This window comes from Styela clava, chromosome 12, assembly GCF_964204865.1.
Source record: "Styela clava chromosome 12, kaStyClav1.hap1.2, whole genome shotgun sequence".
In the NCBI taxonomy this organism is placed as follows: domain Eukaryota; kingdom Metazoa; phylum Chordata; class Ascidiacea; order Stolidobranchia; family Styelidae; genus Styela; species Styela clava.
This window is the reverse complement of record NC_135261.1, coordinates 17,122,858-17,132,500: the sequence shown is the minus strand read 5'-3', so window position 1 is coordinate 17,132,500 and position 9,643 is coordinate 17,122,858. Positions and strand designations below refer to the sequence as shown.

The 9,643-nt window shown below is 53.7% G+C and overlaps 2 non-coding genes and 1 pseudogene across 2 annotated transcripts; all 3 read right to left on the bottom strand.

Moving 5' to 3' along the window:
- Positions 1–320, bottom strand: part of LOC144430924 (large subunit ribosomal RNA) — a 3,695-nt pseudogene extending 3,375 nt beyond the window's left edge.
- A 277-nt stretch (positions 321–597) lies between these two features.
- LOC144430843 (5.8S ribosomal RNA) lies at positions 598–751 on the bottom strand. Its single transcript, XR_013479759.1, has one exon. It is a non-coding gene; the product is annotated as a 5.8S ribosomal RNA (ribosomal RNA).
- A 296-nt stretch (positions 752–1,047) lies between these two features.
- Positions 1,048–2,857, bottom strand: LOC144430871 (small subunit ribosomal RNA). Its single transcript, XR_013479784.1, has one exon. It is a non-coding gene; the product is annotated as a small subunit ribosomal RNA (ribosomal RNA).
- Positions 2,858–9,643: the final 6,786 nt, after the last annotated feature.

Here is a 9,643-nt window from a genome sequence, read left to right as displayed (position 1 = left end):
AGGTGGAGTTTACCACCCGCTATGGGCTGCATTCCCAAACAACCCGACTCCGAGAAGACCCGAAGCGGCCAAGGCAAGCGCCCCTATGGGCCTAACACCCGCCGTGGGACGAGGCCTCGATCAGAAGGACACCGGCGCTCGCCGTCAGCCGCACTGGGACTTCCGTACGTCACAACTCGGCGCGCTCAAAAAGCGCGCAGATTCGACGCTGGACTCTTCCCGGTTCACTCGCCGTTACTCAGGGAATCCCTGTTGGTTTCTTTTCCTCCGCTTAATAATATGCTTAAATTCAGCGGGTGCTCTCGCCTGAACTCAGGTCGTATGTGTCAAGCGGGCCGCTTCTTACACGGCCCGCTGGCATCGCCGCCGGCGCCGACCGAGCGCGTACCGTCGCCGCCTTGGCCCACGTCGGTCTTGAACTCGTGACCGGACCGACCGACCTGGACCCGCCCCTCGAACGTAGTTGAACACGTCAAGGGGTCGGCGGTGTACGGGACACGCGGTCGCGCCGAGAAAGCTCGGCGACCGCTTCAACTTGGGGCGACGCCCGGCCGTCTTCGCAGAGGCCAGGCGACGGCCCTCGGGTGAGGACGAACGCGACCCTGAGGCAGACGCGGTCCCGGGATTGACCCGAGACCGCAATTCGCGTTCAGAAGGTCGACGTTCAATGTGTTCTGCAATTCACATTACTTCTCGCACTTGGCTGCGTCCTTCATCGACTCGCGAGCCTAGTGATCCACCGTTAAGAGTCGTCCTCCACGTTTCGCCGGCGCCGAAGCGCGCGGACGTCACACTGTGGGATCGACCACAAAACCACCACCGACAACAACTGCACAAAAACACCAACAAACGCGCCGAGCGACCGCCGGGCTGGGCCGGCGGCACATCGAGCACGGTGCCCAGAAGCCACCATCGCACTCGGCTGCCTTGCTATGCCAACGTGTTACGCGTGTCGCACGGGGCGGAACCCCGATTGACGGCCGCCCTCTCGGCGGCACCCAAAGACAATTAAGTGTGCGGTCGGCCGGGGCCTACCACCACTTTCGGTAATGATCCTTCCGCAGGTTCACCTACGGAAACCTTGTTACGACTTTTACTTCCTCTAAATGATCAAGTTTGATCGTCTTCTCGACACGCCGACGCGGCCGTTGCCAGCCGCGACGGGGCCGATCCAAGGATCTCACTAAACCATTCAATCGGTAGTAGCGACGGGCGGTGTGTACAAAGGGCAGGGACGTAATCAACGCAAGTTGATGACTTGCGCTTACTGGGAATTCCTCGTTCAAGGGAAACAATTGCAAGTCCCTATCCCAATCACGAATGAGGTTCAACGGGTTACCCGGACCTTTCGGCCTAGGTTAGACACTCGCTGCTTCACTCAGTGTAGCGCGCGTGCGGCCCCGGACATCTAAGGGCATCACAGACCTGTTATTGCTCAATCTCGTGTGGCTAAACGCCACTAGTCCCTCTAAGAAGTTAGACGCCGACCGAGAAGGTCGCGTAACTATTTAGCATGCCAGAGTCTCGTTCGTTATCGGAATTAACCAGACAAATCGCTCCACCAACTAAGAACGGCCATGCACCACCACCCACAGAATCAAGAAAGAGCTTTCAATCTGTCAATCCTACCTGTGTCCGGGCCGGGTGAGTTTCCCCGTGTTGAGTCAAATTAAGCCGCAGGCTCCACTCCTGGTGGTGCCCTTCCGTCAATTCCTTTAAGTTTCAGCTTTGCAACCATACTTCCCCCGGAACCCAAAGACTTTGGTTTCCCGGAAGCTGCCGGAAAGGTCGTCATGGTAACGCCTCCCGATCGCTAGTTGGCATCGTTTATAGTCAGAACTAGGACGGTATCTGATCGTCTTCGAACCTCTGACTTTCGCTCTTGATTAAAGAAAACATTCTTGGCGAATGCTTTCGCAGTAGTTCGTCTTCCGCCGATCCAAGAATTTCACCTCTAACGGCAGAGTACGGACGCCCCCGTCTGTCCCTCTTAATCATTACCTCGTGCTCCGAAAACCAACAAAATAGAACCGAGGTCCTATTCCATTATTCCATGCAACACTATGCAGGCGAACAGCCTGCTTTGAACACTCTAATTTTTTCAAAGTAAACTTATCGGCCACCGCCGACACTCAGTCAAGAGCACCGACGGAGAACCGAAGGTGAGGCGAACGCAACCAGTGACACGCCTTGCGACGGACCGGCGGCGCTCGCCCAAAATCCAACTACGAGCTTTTCAACCGCAACAACTTTAGCATACACTGTTGGAGCTGGAATTACCGCGGCTGCTGGCACCAGACTTGCCCTCCAATGGATACTCGTTAAGAGTTTTAGGATGTACTCATTCCAATTACAGGGCCTCGTTAGAGTCCTGTATTGTTATTTTTCGTCACTACCTCCCCGTGTCGGGAATGGGTAATTTGCGCGCCTGCTGCCTTCCTTGGATGTGGTAGCCGTTTCTCAGGCTCCCTCTCCGGAATCGAACCCTGATTCCCCGTTACCCGTTATCACAAAGGTAGGCACGTAGCGTACCTTCGACAGTTGATAGGACAGACACTTGAATGATACGTCGTCGGTGCAGAGACCGTACGATCCGCGTGGTTATCCAGAGTCATCAAACGTCACAGGACGAACCCGGTCGGTTTTGATCTGATAAAAGCGCGCCTCCCGAAGTCGGCGCTTAATGCATGTATTAGCTCTAGAATTACCACAGTTATCCACTTCGCTCACGAGACCAAATAAACCAAGACTGATTTAATGAGCCATTCGCAGTTTCGCTTTACGAGAACTCGTAATTGCACCTGCATGGCTTAATCTTTGAGACAAGCATATCACTACTGGCAGGATCAACCAGATAGCTGCGACAGCTGCGCTCGGCCCTTGCTGGGCCGCCCGGCGCTTGCTCGTCGCATTCGTTTAAGACCGAGGCGATCGCCTGCGGCCGTACTCAGCTTCGACAGTCGCTGGCCGCGACGTCCACGCTCTCGCCGGCAGTGCCAGGCGGAGCGATTTGCGTTTTTTCTTTGCTCGCCCTCTCTCGGGCTCGATCCATTCAGTTTCGCACAAACAAGAGCTCTGCCGGCCGCCTGCAGCGGTGCCTAAAACCCGGTCATAACAATGCGACCGTTCTGCTAGGCCGACAAGCGCTCAAGCCAGACGCTCGATCGAACGCCCCCTACATATTAGTCGAGACAACGGCTCGCTCATTAGCATCGCGTTTGTACTTTAACTTTTTTCGGCTCGGCTTCTTTCGACGCCGATGCCGGCGACGCAGCACTCTCTCGCCCGCCAGCCACCGAGAGATGTGTGCGCTCCGACCGGCCCCGCACGCCGCTCTTTCTTGGCTCATTCGAGTTTACTGTCTTTCGCTCTAACATGCCTTACCTAGGGTTAGGTTAGTATGCTTGCACGTTTGTACTTTAACTTTTTTCGGCTCGGCTTCTTTCTTGGCTCATTCGAGTTTACTGTCTTTCGCTCTAACATGCCTTACCTAGGGTTAGGTTAGTATGCTTGCACGTTTGTACTTTAACTTTTTTCGGCTCGGCTTCTTTCTTGGCTCATTCGAGTTTACTGTCTTTCGCTCTAACATGCCTTACCTAGGGTTAGGTTAGTATGCTTGCACGTTTGTACTTTAACTTTTTTCGGCTCGGCTTCTTTCGACGCCGATGCCGGCGACGCAGCACTCTCTCGCCCGCCAGCCACCGAGAGATGTGTGCGCTCCGACCGGCCCCGCACGCCGCTCTTTCTTGGCTCATTCGAGTTTACTGTCTTTCGCTCTAACATGCCTTACCTAGGGTTAGGTTAGTATGCTTGCACGTTTGTACTTTAACTTTTTTCGGCTCGGCTTCTTTCTTGGCTCATTCGAGTTTACTGTCTTTCGCTCTAACATGCCTTACCTAGGGTTAGGTTAGTATGCTTGCACGTTTGTACTTTAACTTTTTTCGGCTCGGCTTCTTTCGACGCCGATGCCGGCGACGCAGCACTCTCTCGCCCGCCAGCCACCGAGAGATGTGTGCGCTCCGACCGGCCCCGCACGCCGCTCTTTCTTGGCACATTCGAGTTTACTGTCTTTCGCTCTAACATGCCTTACCTAGGGTTAGGTTAGTATGCTTGCACGTTTGTACTTTAACTTTTTTCGGCTCGGCTTCTTTCGACGCCGATGCCGGCGACGCAGCACTCTCTCGCCCGCCAGCCACCGAGAGATGTGTGCGCTCCGACCGGCCCCGCACGCCGCTCTTTCTTGGCTCATTCGAGTATACTGTCTTTCGCTCTAACATGCCTTACCTAGGGTTAGGTTAGTATGCTTGCACGTTTGTACTTTAACTTTTTTCGGCTCGGCTTCTTTCGACGCCGATGCCGGCGACGCAGCACTCTCTCGCCCGCCAGCCACCGAGAGATGTGTGCGCTCCGACCGGCCCCGCACGCCGCTCTTTCTTGGCTCATTCGAGTTTACTGTCTTTCGCTCTAACATGCCTTACCTAGGGTTAGGTTAGTATGCTTGCACGTTTGTACTTTAACTTTTTTCGGCTCGGCTTCTTTCTTGGCTCATTCGAGTTTACTGTCTTTCGCTCTAACATGCCTTACCTAGGGTTAGGTTAGTATGCTTGCACGTTTGTACTTTAACTTTTTTCGGCTCGGCTTCTTTCTTGGCTCATTCGAGTTTACTGTCTTTCGCTCTAACATGCCTTACCTAGGGTTAGGTTAGTATGCTTGCACGTTTGTACTTTAACTTTTTTCGGCTCGGCTTCTTTCGACGCCGATGCCGGCGACGCAGCACTCTCTCGCCCTCCAGCCACCGAGAGATGTGTGCGCTCCGACCGGCCCCGCACGCCGCTCTTTCTTGGCTCATTCGAGTTTACTGTCTTTCGCTCTAACATGCCTTACCTAGGGTTAGGTTAGTATGCTTGCACGTTTGTACTTTAACTTTTTTCGGCTCGGCTTCTTTCTTGGCTCATTCGAGTTTACTGTCTTTCGCTCTAACATGCCTTACCTAGGGTTAGGTTAGTATGCTTGCACGTTTGTACTTTAACTTTTTTCGGCTCGGCTTCTTTCGACGCCGATGCCGGCGACGCAGCACTCTCTCGCCCGCCAGCCACCGAGAGATGTGTGCGCTCCGACCGGCCCCGCACGCCGCTCTTTCTTGGCACATTCGAGTTTACTGTCTTTCGCTCTAACATGCCTTACCTAGGGTTAGGTTAGTATGCTTGCACGTTTGTACTTTAACTTTTTTCGGCTCGGCTTCTTTCGACGCCGATGCCGGCGACGCAGCACTCTCTCGCCCGCCAGCCACCGAGAGATGTGTGCGCTCCGACCGGCCCCGCACGCCGCTCTTTCTTGGCTCATTCGAGTTTACTGTCTTTCGCTCTAACATGCCTTACCTAGGGTTAGGTTAGTATGCTTGCACGTTTGTACTTTAACTTTTTTCGGCTCGGCTTCTTTCGACGCCGATGCCGGCGACGCAGCACTCTCTCGCCCGCCAGCCACCGAGAGATGTGTGCGCTCCGACCGGCCCCGCACGCCGCTCTTTCTTGGCTCATTCGAGTTTACTGTCTTTCGCTCTAACATGCCTTACCTAGGGTTAGGTTAGTATGCTTGCACGTTTGTACTTTAACTTTTTTCGGCTCGGCTTCTTTCGACGCCGATGCCGGCGACGCAGCACTCTCTCGCCCGCCAGCCACCGAGAGATGTGTGCGCTCCGACCGGCCCCGCACGCCGCTCTTTCTTGGCTTATTCGAGTTTACTGTCTTTCGCTCTAACATGCCTTACCTAGGGTTAGGTTAGTATGCTTGCACGTTTGTACTTTAACTTTTTTCGGCTCGGCTTCTTTCTTGGCTCATTCGAGTTTACTGTCTTTCGCTCTAACATGCCTTACCTAGGGTTAGGTTAGTATGCTTGCACGTTTGTACTTTAACTTTTTTCGGCTCGGCTTCTTTCGACGCCGATGCCGGCGACGCAGCACTCTCTCGCCCGCCAGCCACCGAGAGATGTGTGCGCTCCGACCGGCCCCGCACGCCGCTCTTTCTTGGCTCATTCGAGTTTACTGTCTTTCGCTCTAACATGCCTTACCTAGGGTTAGGTTAGTATGCTTGCACGTTTGTACTTTAACTTTTTTCGGTTCGGCTTCTTTCTTGGCTCATTCGAGTTTACTGTCTTTCGCTCTAACATGCCTTACCTAGGGTTAGGTTAGTATGCTTGCACGTTTGTACTTTTAACTTTTTTCGGCTTGGCTTCTTTCGACGCCGATGCCGGCGACGCAGCACTCTCTCGCCCGCCAGCCACCGAGAGATGTGTGCGCTCCGACCGGCCCCGCACGCCGCTCTTTCTTGGCTCATTCGAGTTTACTGTCTTTCGCTCTAACATGCCTTACCTAGGGTTAGGTTAGTATGTTTGCACGTTTGTACTTTAACTTTTTTCGGCTCGGCTTCTTTCGACGCCGATGCCGGCGACGCAGCACTCTCTCGCCCGCCAGCCACCGAGAGATGTGTGCGCTCCGACCGGCCCCGCACGCCGCTCTTTCTTGGCTCATTCGAGTTTACTGTCTTTCGCTCTAACATGCCTTACCTAGGGTTAGGTTAGTATGCTTGCACGTTTGTACTTTAACTTTTTTCGGCTCGGCTTCTTTCTTGGCTCATTCAAGTTTACTGTCTTTCGCTCTAACATGCCTTACCTAGGGTTAGGTTAGTATGCTTGCACGTTTGTACTTTACCTTTTCTCGGCTCGGCTTCTTTCGACGCCGATGCCGGCGACGCAGCACTCTCTCGCCCGCCAGCCACCGAGAGATGTGTGCGCTCCGACCGGCCCCGCACGCCGCTCTTTCTTGGCTCATACGAGTTTACTGTCTTTCGCTCTAACTTGCCTTACCTAGGGTTAGGTTAGTATGTTTGCACGTTTGTACTTTAACTTTTTTCGGCTCGGCTTCTTTCGACGCCGATGCCGGCGACGCAGCACTCTCTCGCCCGCCAGCCACCGAGAGATGTGTGCGCTCCGACCGGCACCGCACGCCGCTCTTTCTTGGCTCATTCGAGTTTACTGTCTTTCGCTCTAACATGCCTTACCTAGGGTTAGGTTAGTATGCTTGCACGTTTGTACTTTAACTTTTTTCGGCTCGGCTTCTTTCTTGGCTCATTCGAGTTTACTGTCTTTCGCTCTAACATGCCTTACCTAGGGTTAGGTTAGTATGCTTGCACGTTTGTACTTTAACTTTTTTCGGCTCGGCTTCTTTCGACGCCGATGCCGGCGACGCAGCACTCTCTCGCTCGCCAGCCACCGAGAGATGTGTGCGCTCCGACCGGCCCCGCACGCCGCTCTTTCTTGGCTCATTCGAGTTTACTGTCTTTCGCTCTAACATGCCTTACCTAGGGTTAGGTTAGTATGCTTGCACGTTTGTACTTTAACTTTTTTCGGTTCGGCTTCTTTCTTGGCTCATTCGAGTTTACTGTCTTTCGCTCTAACATGCCTTACCTAGGGTTAGGTTAGTATGCTTGCACGTTTGTACTTTTAACTTTTTTCGGCTTGGCTTCTTTCGACGCCGATGCCGGCGACGCAGCACTCTCTCGCCCGCCAGCCACCGAGAGATGTGTGCGCTCCGACCGGCCCCGCACGCCGCTCTTTCTTGGCTCATTCGAGTTTACTGTCTTTCGCTCTAACATGCCTTACCTAGGGTTAGGTTAGTATGTTTGCACGTTTGTACTTTAACTTTTTTCGGCTCGGCTTCTTTCGACGCCGATGCCGGCGACGCAGCACTCTCTCGCCCGCCAGCCACCGAGAGATGTGTGCGCTCCGACCGGCCCCCCACGCCGCTCTTTCTTGGCTCATTCGAGTTTACTGTCTTTCGCTCTAACATGCCTTACCTAGGGTTAGGTTAGTATGCTTGCACGTTTGTACTTTAACTTTTTTCGGCTCGGCTTCTTTCTTGGCTCATTCGAGTTTACTGTCTTTCGCTCTAACATGCCTTACCTAGGGTTAGGTTAGTATGCTTGCACGTTTGTACTTTACCTTTTCTCGGCTCGGCTTCTTTCGACGCCGATGCCGGCGACGCAGCACTCTCTCGCCCGCCAGCCACCGAGAGATGTGTGCGCTCCGACCGGCCCCGCACGCCGCTCTTTCTTGGCTCATACGAGTTTACTGTCTTTCGCTCTAACATGCCTTACCTAGGGTTAGGTTAGTATGTTTGCACGTTTGTACTTTAACTTTTTTCGGCTCGGCTTCTTTCGACGCCGATGCCGGCGACGCAGCACTCTCTCGCCCGCCAGCCACCGAGAGATGTGTGCGCTCCGACCGGCCCCGCACGCCGCTCTTTCTTGGCTCATTCGAGTTTACTGTCTTTCGCTCTAACATGCCTTACCTAGGGTTAGGTTAGTATGCTTGCACGTTTGTACTTTAACTTTTTTCGGCTCGGCTTCATTCTTGGCTCATTCGAGTTTACTGTCTTTCGCTCTAACATGCCTTACCTAGGGTTAGGTTAGTATGCTTGCACGTTTGTACTTTAACTTTTTTCGGCTCGGATTCTTTCGACGCCGATGCCGGCGACGCAGCACTCTCTCGCCCGCCAGCCACCGAGAGATGTGTGCGCTCCGACCGGCCCCGCACGCCGCTCTTTCTTGGCTCATTCGAGTTTACTGTCTTTCGCTCTAACATGCCTTACCTAGGGTTAGGTTAGTATGCTTGCACGTTTGTACTTTAACTTTTTTCGGCTCGGCTTCTTTCTTGGCTCATTCGAGTTTACTGTCTTTCGCTCTAACATGCCTTACCTAGGGTTAGGTTAGTATGCTTGCACGTTTGTACTTTTAACTTTTTTCGGCTTGGCTTCTTTCGACGCCGATGCCGGCGACGCAGCACTCTCTCGCCCGCCAGCCACCGAGAGATGTGTGCGCTCCGACCGGCCCCGCACGCCGCTCTTTCTTGGCTCATTCGAGTTTACTGTCTTTCGCTCTAACATGCCTTACCTAGGGTTAGGTTAGTATGTTTGCACGTTTGTACTTTAACTTTTTTCGGCTCGGCTTCTTTCGACGCCGATGCCGGCGACGCAGCACTCTCTCGCCCGCCAGCCACCGAGAGATGTGTGCGCTCCGACCGGCCCCCCACGCCGCTCTTTCTTGGCTCATTCGAGTTTACTGTCTTTCGCTCTAACATGCCTTACCTAGGGTTAGGTTAGTATGCTTGCACGTTTGTACTTTAACTTTTTTCGGCTCGGCTTCTTTCTTGGCTCATTCGAGTTTACTGTCTTTCGCTCTAACATGCCTTACCTAGGGTTAGGTTAGTATGCTTGCACGTTTGTACTTTACCTTTTCTCGGCTCGGCTTCTTTCGACGCCGATGCCGGCGACGCAGCACTCTCTCGCCCGCCAGCCACCGAGAGATGTGTGCGCTCCGACCGGCCCCGCACGCCGCTCTTTCTTGGCTCATACGAGTTTACTGTCTTTCGCTCTAACATGCCTTACCTAGGGTTAGGTTAGTATGTTTGCACGTTTGTACTTTAACTTTTTTCGGCTCGGCTTCTTTCGACGCCGATGCCGGCGACGCAGCACTCTCTCGCCCGCCAGCCACCGAGAGATGTGTGCGCTCCGACCGGCCCCGCACGCCGCTCTTTCTTGGCTCATTCGAGTTTACTGTCTTTCGCTCTAACATGCCTTACCTAGGGTTAG